The following is a 14215-nucleotide window of genomic DNA, read 5'->3' as shown; positions in this document are numbered from 1 at the left end:
CGGCCATGCCCTAAAAGAAATAAAGCTGACAAACAAATAAGCACTAGTCAAGAATCTGGATGCCTATGTTCACAGTAGTAGACAAGTACGTCATAGGTCGACAGAACACTAAACATGCTCAAAGAGAACCACAAAAACAGAAGAGGTCTGTTTGACTGAGAGTGGGAGGGCTCTAGGTATAACTAATGAGTAATTCAATCCAACTATCTGATTGTTTATCGGGAGGAATTCTACCAACAAAAAGGAATGACTGTTAGGAGGTATGTCACCCAGAGTTAAGTGATCTTTTTGCAGACGTGAGCTCACTAGGTAGACTTCTTTGAAGGCAACCTATCTATGCAAAAGCTGTAGGAAAAGGTGGTGAAGGTGGAGGGACTTGTAAATATGCCCCTCTGTTTTTTTTAGTATTAAGCTTTAGCTTTAGCCAACTGAACAATCATTACTCTGTTGATTGTTCAGTCTAAGCAGCAGTTGTGTGTTGTCAACATAGGTTTACAATTGGACAAAGATAAAGATGGTAAGACGTCTGACAGACCAGACAGGTAGGCAGAGAGCACAGATACCTGGGACACCCAACAGGGGAAGTGTTATCTTAAGGATATTGGGCGCCATGAGAAAAACATGTTTTGGGGCCCCGTAAACAACACATTTGAAAGTTATTACCCATTTCAAGTCCACATGATGCCAAACAATACTAAATTATGTTACATTTTTACACAGTCACACAAACACTGTTGAAATACCCTTTGCCTTAATTGTCCTAAATCATTACGATAACACTGGATATCGAAGGTTAGCTAGAGGTAATGGTGGGCAGAGAGGGAGAGAGGTTCAGATAGATAATTAGAATAGACAGAGGTCAAATAGATAAAAAGTTCATTTTTCCAGGTACCCCATTAGAAGGTGGGAGACCTGGGCAATTGCCCACTTTGCACAGGGAACTGAGTCGATTGGGAAGATGGAACATCCAAACGCTACATTCTGAGTTCCAAGTCGGGTCCTCCATTGGAGGAGGAGCATCGCCCCACTTAAATTACCCACAAAGATTAAAAATGAAATGGTAATACATTACCATTTTATCTTTCATCTTCCTGTCCCGAGCCAAGCGTCAGGACAGTGGTGGGGTCGTTGCTGAATGCCAGCAGCAGGAAGGATGGTGGGCTGTCCATTCATTTTTCAAAGTGCCCATGTCTCTTTGGCCGTCCGTCTTGCGACCACCAGTCAGACATACACAATTTGAAACCTCTAATCCAGCTTTCATAAGACAGCTTGGTTAGAGTAAGTGCAGGCCTCCAGAGAGCTGGGGAGCACCAGTGAAGGATGCGCCCTTCAATCAGGGTTCTGCTCTCACAGCCTGTGAGCAGCACCAGGATTGGTGCCCACACAGCAGCTTGCAGTTCATCAGAAGAGATCCGAAGCTGAGGACGTCTGTTCAGGTAAGTTTTATCTTTTAATATTTGCACATGCGCACCTGACCGCTACCCCCCACCCCCCAGGTGTTGCCAGCTGCCACTGCTGTGCTCTTTCTGAAAGAAGTGAGCCACTTGGACCTTGTTTCACAAATGCCAGGGCTGTGTGTGCTTGTAATAGCAGATGGTATATACTGGCATATACAATAAAATTACGGCATTAATACTGTTGATGTCTGCAGTTAGGCAAATATCGTTGCAAACACAATTATAGCACTTTTGGTCCTTCGGTTCGGACAAATACCAACTTTCACATTATTTGCATTCATACAGCGCATACTACCTCGGACAGCGTTGATGCTAGAATGTTCAAATGAAAAAAGGTGCAGAGTTGTTTGGCAGCATGAGATTCAGAAATCATGGATGCCTCAATCAGGAGAATAATGGGGCAGAAGTTGGACTTGTTGAAAAGCTCTGGTTTCTTCATAAGTGGAAGTACAATGCTCAATTTTAAAGGTGCAAGAACTGTCACATGGGTGAGAGACAATTTAAGAATACTATCAAGGTTTCAATACAGGCAAGAAGCATTGTGGAATAGAGTATAAAGGGAATCACAATTTTCGGCCTTCTATATTTGTACTAGGGTGGAACAACCGAGCAGCTCAGATTCTGTCCAAAGTTAAGAGTAGGTTTGACTAGAAGAAAAAGATAGTGATATATGTTGAAAAAAAATCCTTGGCCGAGTTGTCCTTCATCTTCGATCCTTTAGAAATAAAAAAAAAATCCTCCAATTCATCACCCAATGATTACGAAGTAATCAGAGTCTGCTGACGTGGCCGCAGAAGTCACATCAGTGGTGAATTTGATCTAGTGTTGCCCACTACCTGGTCTCTGATCTTGATTGTGTACTCCTTGTTGTTTCACAGTGTTAACCTCCATTGTACGGAGTTTATTCATGCTTTTGCCTCTGTGTACAGCGCTCTGACACCTGCAAGGGTCATGTTCACACTTTATAAAACTTTCCAAATAAATGAAAAAAATCCTTTTGAGTGTTTTGGCTGCCAACATTCTGGAGGAATAGAAGTGTGGGGAGAATCTTTTTTATTGCTGCATTACAACTACGTAGAGCAGATTTTATATTCCATTTTCATCCTGTGATAATGGTTTCACCTCCGCTGGTGTTCATGCGCATCCGTCTATGGGAATCAGGGACTAAGGAATCCCGACCCTAAATGATCCCATCATAGTAGGCTGTGTAGTTTACTGAAGAGCCACCTTGGAGAAGGTTGAAGGGAAGGGATGACTGCAAGGTATGCTCTAAATGAGCGAGCAATAGATTCCTCTAACCTCTAGGCTGTTTTTAAAGGCTCGAAGGCATGTGAGCATGAACTGTTTCAGGAAATGATCTGACGAGCCTGTAGGGGAGATCAGAGTAGGGGATACAGAATCATCAGGGTTCATGACCAAATGTAGATTATGTCCAGATTTATGGATGGTTATGTGTGAGAACTGGGATTACACATGAAATTACTGAAAATTGAGGAAACTTTGAACAACAGGATCAGATAGTACATCAATATAGAGACAGGAATCACACAAAATAATAGGAATTGAGTGGGGGTGCTAAAAGAGTTAATTGCATCACCAGAGGAGACATGCGGAGGAGGGGTTATAGTAGTAGACAAAAGAGGATTTGGTGATCATAAGAGGATGCTCTTATTACTAGGACCTTTGAGCTCCTAAGAAGGAATGAGCAAATACCCTACTGGAAAGAGTTGTGGGCAACGGAAATGGAAGGAAAATGTGGAGATTAGTGGGAGAGGTGTTGGGAATACTGTTTGTTATGTTCTTAAATTGGAAAACTCAATAAAGAACATTGAAATCTCAAATGCAGTTCTGCCACTCACTTATCATCCATGTGATCAGCACAGAAGTCAGAATATAGCTCCGACCAGAGCCATGTTGAACAAATCTTTTATCCAAATTTCCATCCTAAAAGCGATATGAAGGTCTTTTTTCTACTATAAACTCGGGAATTAAATGAGCATGTTTTGTGAACAGGGCAATACTTTATCAGTGAAACCTTTGAAGGTTTACAAAGGCCTGAGGAAAAGCACGACTAGTGGTTGCTGGAGTGCTTTAACAGTAATAAATAATCTAATGACAGATTCAGCAGGAGAAATCCGCCCTGAACTAGAATAAAACAGTTGGGAGATCTGATTTGGATGAGTTTGGAGACAAATAGAGGTTCTTGGTTCTGTGTTTGGCTGGGCATAGCCTGACCCAGGCAGACGCTGGCACGACTGCCGCACGTGCCTTCTGCGCAGCTGCACAACGGGTGAGGAAGTGATATTACCGCCAGACCTGTTGACTTTAAAGGTGAGGAAGAAGGTTCAAGTCCAGGCATCGGCTCAACATCCTATGATTCTGAGCAAGTCACTTAATCTCCTCACACTGAAGAAAAACCTTATCTTTGGTAATGTAACTGGTGCTCATGCAGCACTCCAATGCCCATGGGCCAAGTTCGCGCTAGATAGAACTGCAGAAATAAAATAAACTCTTTTATGTCAGCAGGTTTCCAAGCACATGCAGGTGATGTGTAGGAAGGATGCCATTCTCCTGTCTCTGATCAGGCATCCAGGGAGGACGCTTCTACTCTTCAAAATGCGCAGGTGCATATTCCAGAATGAGCGACATGAGGAATGAGAATATTGGACCTTATTACAATCGTAATAATGACATCATTGTCTTCATATAGTGGTAACGCAACAGTCTTAAAGACTTTGCGGTCTTTAAATAGCAATTTCTAAGTTATGTTACTAAAACTCCCATCAGTGCACGTACACAAACAGCCAGATTCATCAAAGGAAAATCGGCTCGCAAAGGGCCAGATTCTGCGAATCTGGCCCTTTGCGAGCGCTATTTTTGCATTTGGGATTCATCATCCCAAATTTAAAAATCGCATTTGTAGAAATCGCAAATTTGCGAATAACTGAATTTAAGGAATCTCAATTAGAGATTCCTTAAATGCAATTCATAAGCCATTTAAAAATTGCGAATTCGCAATCTGGGGCCGCTATTTACCGCGAAGTCTGACTTCGTGGAAAATAGCGAAAAATTTGAAAAATGCACTTTAGTGCATTTTTCTAAGTTATATGTTACAGACACACATGTCCTGTGGACATGTGTGTGCGCAACACTAATGTACATGAGCATTTCAGGGATGCTACAGGGAGTCCTTTGGACACCCTGGCGCCCTTGAAATCGCTTCCTTATTTGCGATTCGCTAATTGCTAATCGCAAATAAGGAATGACCCCCCATTCATTCCTATGGGCCTTTAGGCCCATAGGAATGAATGGGAAAGCCATTCCTTATTTGCGATTAGCAATTAGCGAATCGCAAATAAGGAGGCAGTAGAAATCGCTATTAATATTGCGATTTCTACATGAATCCCGTTTTGAGAGTCTTTAATAGCGATTCCTTAATAATCGCTATTAAGGACTCGTAAAACGGGACTTTGATGAATCTGGGGGAAAGTCTTTAAGGGTTGTAGGACAGAACAATGCAGGGAAATACTCTGCATGCCTTTACCACCATTTTTTCACCTGCATTTCTTTAGAACCCATATGCTTTCACAACGTATGCCTTTACCACGCATTGTTTATATATATTTTTATACATATAAACAATGTATATGTGGGAGGAGACCCCCCACACCCTCGAACGCGTTGTAAAAGCATTTGTGTTCTAAAACCATGCCTGGTAAAAAAATGTGTGGTAAAGATACAATGTGGTAAAAACCTTGTTGTAAAGGCTATTTCCCGACAATTTGACCTTTAAATATGTAGGTTGCACACACGTCTCTGCAGCAGTCAAGTTAACTGAGCTGAGCAGTCTTAGCCATTTAAGACGTTGTTGCGGGTACATTGGAATGATTCCTTAATCCTGAGAAATATTTTATAATGCGCTATAACAACTTTTATCCAAAAGAACATAAAAACTGAAATTGCTATTGTAAAACAACTGGAAAATTGATATCTGTGCACCATTGTGATAATGATAAACAGCAAAGAACTGCACGAAGCTCCCTCCTGGGCAAATCGCATTGTAATCCTCAACAAGCTCCTTAGCTAGATTAGCCTCTACATGACATTGGACACATATTAATTCCTGTGTTCTTATGTTGCTGTCACCTAGAGCAGAGTTGAGCTAGAACATAACACATGTAAAAAGTGTTTGATCTCTGAGCTGACATTCTACTTCAAGGTTGGTTTATTTGTTCAGGGAGCTGCCTGAATATATTTAGGGAGACACTGGCTCTGGAAATAATTGCATTCCTTTGTGCAAATGAGTATATTTAGGCTGTAACAATGATCAACCATGCTGTGCCAATTACAGGAAACGTGTTGGACGAGTGTGTATCTACCACCGCCAGGCCTGGATTCCATGCTTCAAGGGTCAAATATTGTTGAATTATTTTCAAATTATGTTCCTTATTATGTTGCCATTTTAACAGACGAGCAGTAACAAAAGCATTTAAAAGAGCAATGCACTGCCTCGTCATGCATGTCAAATAGACCATGAGTTTGCATCCTGACGCCACCTTTACGTAATTACTTGTAATCATTAACATTAGTTGGATTACCACTTGTAATTAGTGATGCACGGCTGCAATAGTACATTATCAATAAATAGGGTTAATGACGTCATGGAGACGACATTTCATAGATAATTCTCCCAAATTCATATTGGTATCACTTGGGGGGTAGTGGATGTGAGCTATACAAAGTGTACCATCATCGTCAAAGGCAACCTCATAAAGAGGTACCCTGTAATTCCGAAGAGGCTGGTAATAGAGGTTATGGCCCCATCAAAATTACAAGATTTATTGTAACTTCTCAGATGTGATGTTCTTCACCCAAAAAGCACAGTGACAGATGCCTTCACTTGAAGTTCTGGTGGTAAATGAAGAACGTGGGATCGTTTTATCTAGGAAGTGGAGCGGCTGAACACGCCACATCGGAGCAGGTAAAGAAATTGACCCAAAAAGATACCCATGTGGATGATTGGATTAAGCATCACTAGGAGACGTTTTTAAATATCGAAGACTGCCAATAGATGCATCTCGATAGAAGATAGAAAAAAGGTTTATATCTCAAAGGACTCCATGAATAAATATATGGAAGCATAGAATCTCCGCCCATGATGCACACTCTATTCGAGCTTTAATGAAGATTTGAGGACTTTAGATTCTTGGGCTCTGATCATTTTCGAACTAGGTGTAATGAATTCATGACAACTATAGGAGAGACTAATTATTAATTGTCCTGAAGAAGGTGGTTGCATAAACTGTCTAATTACCACCGAAAAGCGTTGACGCCCTGTTGGTTGAGAGTTATACCCAAGGAACTTTCGGGGTCCCACTTGATTATTGAATAGTGGACATCCTTTTATGTTTGATTGATTCCCATTGGGATAACCGTTTTTATGATGTTTTTAATGTTTCACATGTCTTTTGTCTCTCCCAAAATTTTAATATATTTATATTTGTGATATTATTTTGTGTAAACACGCTTGTGATATTGTACTGCACTGCAATTTTTAATGAATTCTTTATGAGTATAAATAAAAGTAATTTTCATAGAGATAAACTATATGTGTTAATGAATATCTCAGCAATTGTTTTTCAGGGTTCGTTTATATACATATATGTGTAAGGAATGTGTAAGACTGATAGATGCATATGAATGGTTTGAGTATAAGCTTTCTTCAAAATAGTTGTTCCAAGAGAATTTCTGTTTTACCTACCTCTGGTACCCTGTCTCTTGGTCAGTGGGGTCACTCCCTTTTGTTTCCTACAGGTAAATGAAGACTAACCGAGGGAACTGAGATCTCAATTTAAAATTTCCAGACTAATTCCTTATTTCTAAGGGGATCTCATAGTACCACATGCAGTACGCAGGATATCCTTCCAGGTGATAGTGGGCTCTGCCAATCTACATTACAGATCAAAACAATATACCCATGCACTGTAACCCCTGTATCAACAACTCCATACAAGCAATTTCAGCGGGTGTAACTCCAGGGCCCTCGTAATGAAGCCAAAGATCTTGAAATCAGATGCAGAGCGGAGAAACTGTTGGAGACACCCGCTTGCAGGTTCGTCATCTCATACAGGCTTGAGTCCCCAGGGTACATTTGATGCCTTCCAGTACCAATTCTTCTGGAAGTGGAAGACCAGTGTGAGAGGATCTGCATGTTTCCTCACCAGGATGCTGCTGCTCAATTCCTATGGGAAAATGAGCAAGGGACCCACATCGGCCATAGCTGTTACATTTGGTCCTGCACACAGAAGAGAACAAAAAAGTGAAGTATGGAATGTTTGAGTTTTTCTCAGCTACTGGTAATTACTCTGGGCCACACTTACATTTTAAAAATATTTTAATCATGACTCAATAATGGAAGTGCCTTTGGCTTCGCCAATGCTTACTCTAAACCTGCGTTTTTCAGTCCACCCTTCCATGTACCATGTAAAAAAACCACTACCTCCCTCACATTCACCTCTCCATAGCTCATGCTCTGTTGAGCATGTTTTTTTTTATTTTAAAGTATTTGATTGATTTTAATTAACAGATACATCAGCATTACTGTCGCAGGGTTAGCCAAACTTAGCCTGTGTTACAGTCATTACAGGTATATGGGTATATGCCTAGCTAAACCCCTCTACGTGGTTTGCAGGAAAAGAGAAAAAAAGAAGAAAGAGAAAAGGGATAGGGTGACAGATAGAAAGAGACAGTAAAGAAAGAGGTGAAAGACAGGTACGGGAATGGATCCGTAGCGGTTAGTCTGACTGGGGCTATAGTCAACTGACATCCCACTGGTTAACCTATGGCGGATATTGCAGATCCGCAAGTCCCCCCCCCCTCAGGGGCGTAGCAAACACCCCTGCAGCCCCCGCGGGGCGGGGGGGCCCCAGTCTTCAGTGACTGATGGGGGCCCCCTCAGCTCTTCGGTGAGTGCTGTGAGAAAGAGGCTTTCTCTAAAGCAAGCCTATCTCTCTAACCAGTAGCTGTCTGCACTGAGCTGCTCCCGGTGACCCAGGACTGAAGAGAAACAAAGTATCAACATAAACAGAGGTTTTAAGGCATGGGCAAAGAGGATCCTGGCCCAGGGCCCCAGCCTTTAAGGGGGCCCCCTGATAGAGCCAGCTCTGTTCTGCAGAGAGTCTTACCCTGATGATCTTGACTAATTCTTAAACAGTTGCAAATAGCATTTTTCTTTAATTTATTTTTCAAGTAGTTAATGTGTGAGAGTCTAGTGCATACATTTCACAGGCAAATGTGTTTATGTTTCATGCAACATACATATAAAAAAGTTTCTTTTAGAGCCCAACAGTTTATCACATATGAGAAATGGCTTGGTGTTACAGAGATGTTTTGCAGTAATATTAGTGAACACATATCACTATCCTTGAATATTAGATGTAAACACATTTAGAATTTGGACCAGTGTGCCTGTACATTGTCAGTGACCTGGACAAAGAGGACATGAAAGAGCTGAAACTGGATCAGAAATTCAAAGCTGATCCGAAGAGGGGTCCCTAAAATATGTTTGACCCAGGGCCCCCCAAATCCTAAAGATGTCCCTGCTCTGTAAGTAGGTGTGTTAACCCAGTGACCTTTCTGCGTGGGGCGGTGGTGGTTGGGATTTTGGGGGGAACAGGATTATGTTGCAGTGGAAGATTGATCATGAATTAAATGGTGCGCAGGGCATGCCCGGCCTCTTAATAAATTAAATGGAATGCTCGCCCCCTGGGCCCCGGCCTTGCCTCAGAGGCTCACCTCGGCTGGGTTCTGAGTGTCTGCGGGCCTCCTCTACTTCTAAAATCCACCAGGAGGGCTTATGCAATCTGAGGAGTGTGGTGTTCATTATATCACCACTGAATCTGGTGTTGGGTAGTGAGAGGCCTCCTGCACCACAGGACACGTGGTGAGGGGCCCGCAGGCAATAACTCCGTGTGCACCCTGCGGGGTTGGGGCAGGGCTGGGGGATAATCTATCTGTTGTGTGGGGGAGAGGTTTGCAGGGCCCTTGGTGTCATGTCACTCAGCGAAGTGCTAGGCAGTCAGGATTGATGTGCCGGCACTGTTGACTTTAGGTTGCGGACACTGTCCTTTTCATCCTATGGCGGCCCTTCCAAGAGGGCTGGCCTGGTACTGCCCATTCCTGCACTGGTGCTGGAACGGTCCATTTCATGCAGGGTGTCCATTGCTTGTGACTGGCACTGTCCCTTGTGGTGATCTGGCCAAAAGTGCTGGTACTGTCCATTTAACACTCTGGTGTCCCTTGAGAAGTGCTGCACTCTCCTTTTAGGCGCAATGGGGTACTGTTCAGAAGTGTCGCCACTGTCCATGAAATGCTTTAGGACCTGTATTTACTGCCTATGAAATGTCAGAGGTCTGCAAGGATTAATGTATGCAGTGTCCGATTTGTGTATGCACTTTTCATTGGAATGCTGTGTGTCTTTTTAGAAATGTGGTTCTGTCCTATGAAATTGTCTGAGATCTGACTGGGTGTGCCTATATTATCCCCTGAAACATTTGGGACTTGTACTGTTGGCACTGTCCAAAGAAATGTTCTGGGAACTGTTTGTACTGCCCCATGGAATGCTCAGGGATATGTTTGTACTGTTCCGTGGAATGCTCTTAGGTCTGGTGGTGCTACTGCCCGGTAGAATGATCAGGGATATGTTTGCACCTCCCCATAGAATGCCCAGGGTTATGTTTGTAGTGCCCCATGGGATGCTGTTACATCTGTTACTGCTACTGCCCCATGGAATGCTCAGGGATCTGTTTGTACTGCTCCATGGAATGCTCAGGGATATGTTTGTACTGCCCCATGGGATGCTTTTAGCTCTGTTAGTGCTACTGCCCAGTGGAATGCTCAGGGATCTGTTTGTACTGTTCCGTGGAATGCTCTTAGGCCTGGTGGTGCTACTGTCCCTTGTAATGCTCAGGAAACTGTTTGTACTCCCCCCAGGGAATGCTCAGGGATCTGTTTGTACTACCCCATGGAATGTTCAGGGATATGTTTGTACTGCCCCATGGGATGCTCATGGATATGTTTGTATTGCCCCATGGAATGCCCAGGGATATGTTTGTACTGCCCCATGGAATGCTTTTAGATCTGTTAGTGCTACTGCCCAGTGGAATGCTCAGGGATCTGTTTGTACTGCCCTATGGAATGCTCAGGGATATGTTTGTGCTGTAGCATGGAATGCTCTTAGGTCTGTTGGTGCTACTGCCCTGTGGAATGCTCAGGGATCTGTTTGTACTGCCCCATGGAATGTTCAGGGATATGTTTGTACTTCCCCATGGGATGCTCAGGGATATGTTTGTATTGCCCCATGGAATGCCCAGGGATATGTTTGTACTGCCCCATGGAATGCTTTTAGATCTGTTAATGCTACTGCCCAGTGGAATGCTCAGGGATCTGTTTGTAATGCCCTATGGAATGCTCAGGAATATGTTTGTACTGCACCATTGAATGCTCTTAGGTCTGTAGGTGCTACTGCCCCTTGGAATGCTCAGGGATCTGTTTGTACTGCCCTGTGGAATGCTCAAGGATCTGTTTGTACTGCCCCATGGAATGCTCTTAGGTCTGTTGGTGCTACTGCCCCGTGGAATGCTCAGGGATCTGTTTGTACTGCCCCGTGGAATGCTCAGGGATATGTTTGTACTGCCCCATGGGATGCTTTTAGCTCTGTTAGTGCTACTGCCCAGTGGAATGCTCAGGGATCTGTTTGTACTGTTCCGTGGAATGCTCTTAGGCCTGGTGGTGCTACTGTCCCTTGTAATGCTCAGGAAACTGTTTGTACTCCCCCAGGGAATGCTCAGGGATCTGTTTGTACTACCCCATGGAATGTTCAGGGATATGTTTGTACTGCCCCATGGGATGCTCATGGATATGTTTGTATTGCCCCATGGAATGCCCAGGGATATATTTGTACTGCCCCATGGAATGCTTTTAGATCTGGTAGTGCTACTGCCCAGTGGAATGCTCAGGGATCTGTTTGTACTGCCCTATGGAATACTCAGGGATATGTTTGTGCTGTAGCATGGAATGCTCTTAGGTCTGTTGGTGCTACTGCCCTGTGGAATGCTCAGGGATCTGTTTGTACTGCCCCATGGAATGTTCAGGGATATGTTTGTACTTCCCCATGGGATGCTCAGGGATATGTTTGTATTGCCCCATGGAATGCCCAGGGATATGTTTGTACTGCCCCATGGAATGCTTTTAGATCTGTTAATGCTACTGCCCAGTGGAATGCTCAGGGATCTGTTTGTAATGCCCTATGGAATGCCCAGGAATATGTTTGTACTGCACCATTGAATGCTCTTAGGTCTGTAGGTGCTACTGCCCCTTGGAATGCTCAGGGATCTGTTTGTACTGCCCTGTGGAATGCTCAAGGATCTGTTTGTACTGCCCCATGGAATGCTCTTAGGTCTGTTGGTGCTACTGCCCCGTGGAATGCTCAGGGATCTGTTTGTACTGCCCAGTGGAATGCTCAGGGATCTGTTTGTACTGCCCTATGGAATGCTCTTAGGTCTGTTGGTGCTACTGCCCTGTGGAATGCTAACGGATCTGTTTGTACTGCCCCATGGAATGTTCCAGGTTCTCTTTGTAGTGCCTGTGGAATGTTCTGGGATACATTTGTGTACCGTCCCGTGAAATGCTATGGGATCTGTCTATGCTGTCCCACGAAATGCTGTGGATTTGGGTTGGGTGTATTGATACTGTCCTATAAAGTTCTGTTGAGAAGTGCTGCTTCATGTCCTAGAAGATGCTCTTAGATCAGTTTGTGTTTTCACTATTCCACCGCACATGCAGCAGACTCGCAGAGATCCGCATCATATGTACTGCCCCATCAGCAGTGGTGGATGCCTGCTGAGACTGCTGGCTCTGCCTCTGCCCCACTAAAAGTAATCAAATTCTTCAGAAAAGTGCTTCTGCCAGTCCGTGGAAAGCAGTACAGGTATGGTGAGATGTTCCTGGGGTGTCCTGTTAAAAGTGTGCTAAGCCTCAAGCTCGCACTGTCCCTTTAAACGTGATGCACAGTTCTTAATACTAAGTGCTGCTACTATGCCATTGAAAGTGCTTGAAGGGGTGAAGCAGGCGGTGTCCCTTTAAATGTGATGTAGCTGTGGATGCGAACTGCTATCACTGTCCCATTGGTGCGGTTACAGGTTTTGGTTGTGAATTGTCGGTAATTTGGCTGATTTGGCTGATTTATTCTTCGTCGTGTATTGGGTGAGTTACTGCGTTTGTAGCTGCTGTTGTCATGTCACCGTTAACTCATTCAGGACAGTGGGTATTTTGCTGGCCATCCAAGCAGGGAAGAGCCAATGTAGTTACATGAAAGGGACAGCTCTATCTGTAAAGTGCCGCTACTGACTAAATGAATGTGTGTTCCCCGTTGTGAAGTGCAGCAAACAAGTACATTAAAGGCGCTACAGTTAGATATGTACTAAACACATTAGAAGTGCCTTACACCCACTTGGCAGTAGTGTAAGGCTTGCTTTTTTTATGTATTGTTTATGTTGGCCTTCATGTCCTTTTCTTTAACATCAATGGTGTTCTTGCAGAGTGTTGTGTGAGCGACTTTGAAGTATTGGTCCAATCTTTGTGTCTACATCCAACAATGAAGGATTTTGTTTATTTTTATTTTTTCTGTAGATCAGTTTGTCAGGTCTCCCTATGACGTGTATATAACATCGACATGGTCGTGTGTGCTGCCAGGTCCCATTGGATGATTATCAGTGTCACTTCTACAGCGCATAACAGTTGCGCTGCGGATGAGAGTGACAGCCTTGGCCACGAAGAAGGATGTATGGTGGCCAAAGCAGTGTTGGCAAGTGTTGGCCGCAATGGGTTTCTTCCTTTGGGGATTTATAAAATCCATCAGCTAATGGACAATTCCTGTGGCATTGTGAGCTATAGAAAGAGCGGGTCATCCCTACATACTCCACAGGGGCCTACAGTTGTAGTCAAGGGCACAAAGACATGTTGGGCCAGTCTGAGGCATGTCAGCAAGAGGACTTCATGGGGTCACACCTTCTTGAAGGTTTGCAGAACACTAGCCATGAAAGGACAGATGCTCATTTAACAGAACAAATATATTAATAAATACATGATGCCAAACAATAGATAATTAGAATAGACAGAGGTCAAATAGATAGAAAGTTCAGTTTTCCAGGTACCCCATTGGAAGGTGGGAGCCCTGGGCAATTGCCCACTTTGCCCATGGCTTAAAAAGCCTCTGCACAGGGAACTGAGTCGATTGGGAAGATGGAACATCCAAACGCTACATTCTGAGTTCCAAGGCGGGTCCTCCATTGGAGCTGAGGAGCATCGATGAAATGGTAATACATTACCATTTTGTCTTTCATCTTCCTGTCCCGAGCCAAGCGCCAGGACAGTGGTGGGGTCGTTGCTGAATGCCAGCAGCAGGGAGGAGGGTGGGCTGTCCATGCATTTTTCAAAGTGCGCATGTCTCTTTGGCCACCCGTCTTGCGACGACCAGTCAGACATACACAATTTGAAACCTCTAATCCAGCTTCCATAAGACAGCTTGGTTAGAGTAAGTGCAGGCCTCCAGAGAGCTGGGGAGCACCAGTGAGGCTGCGCCCTTCAATCAGGGTTCTGCTCTCACAGCCTGTGAGCAGCACCAGGATTGGTACCCACACAGCAGCTTGCAGTTCATCAGAAGAGATCCGGAGCTGAGGACGTCTGTTCAGGTAAGTTTT

General features: G+C 44.0%; 1 protein-coding gene across 1 annotated transcript in view; it reads right to left on the bottom strand.

Moving 5' to 3' along the window:
* Positions 1–14215, bottom strand: part of FBLN2 (fibulin 2) — a 669658-nt gene that overhangs the window by 246444 nt on the left and 408999 nt on the right. The window lies entirely within an intron of this gene.

Source organism: Lissotriton helveticus, chromosome 9 (genome assembly GCF_964261635.1).
Source record: "Lissotriton helveticus chromosome 9, aLisHel1.1, whole genome shotgun sequence".
In the NCBI taxonomy this organism is placed as follows: Eukaryota; Metazoa; Chordata; class Amphibia; order Caudata; family Salamandridae; genus Lissotriton; species Lissotriton helveticus.
The sequence above is the reverse complement of the archived record's forward strand: the minus strand, read 5'-3'. Positions and strand labels throughout refer to the sequence as shown.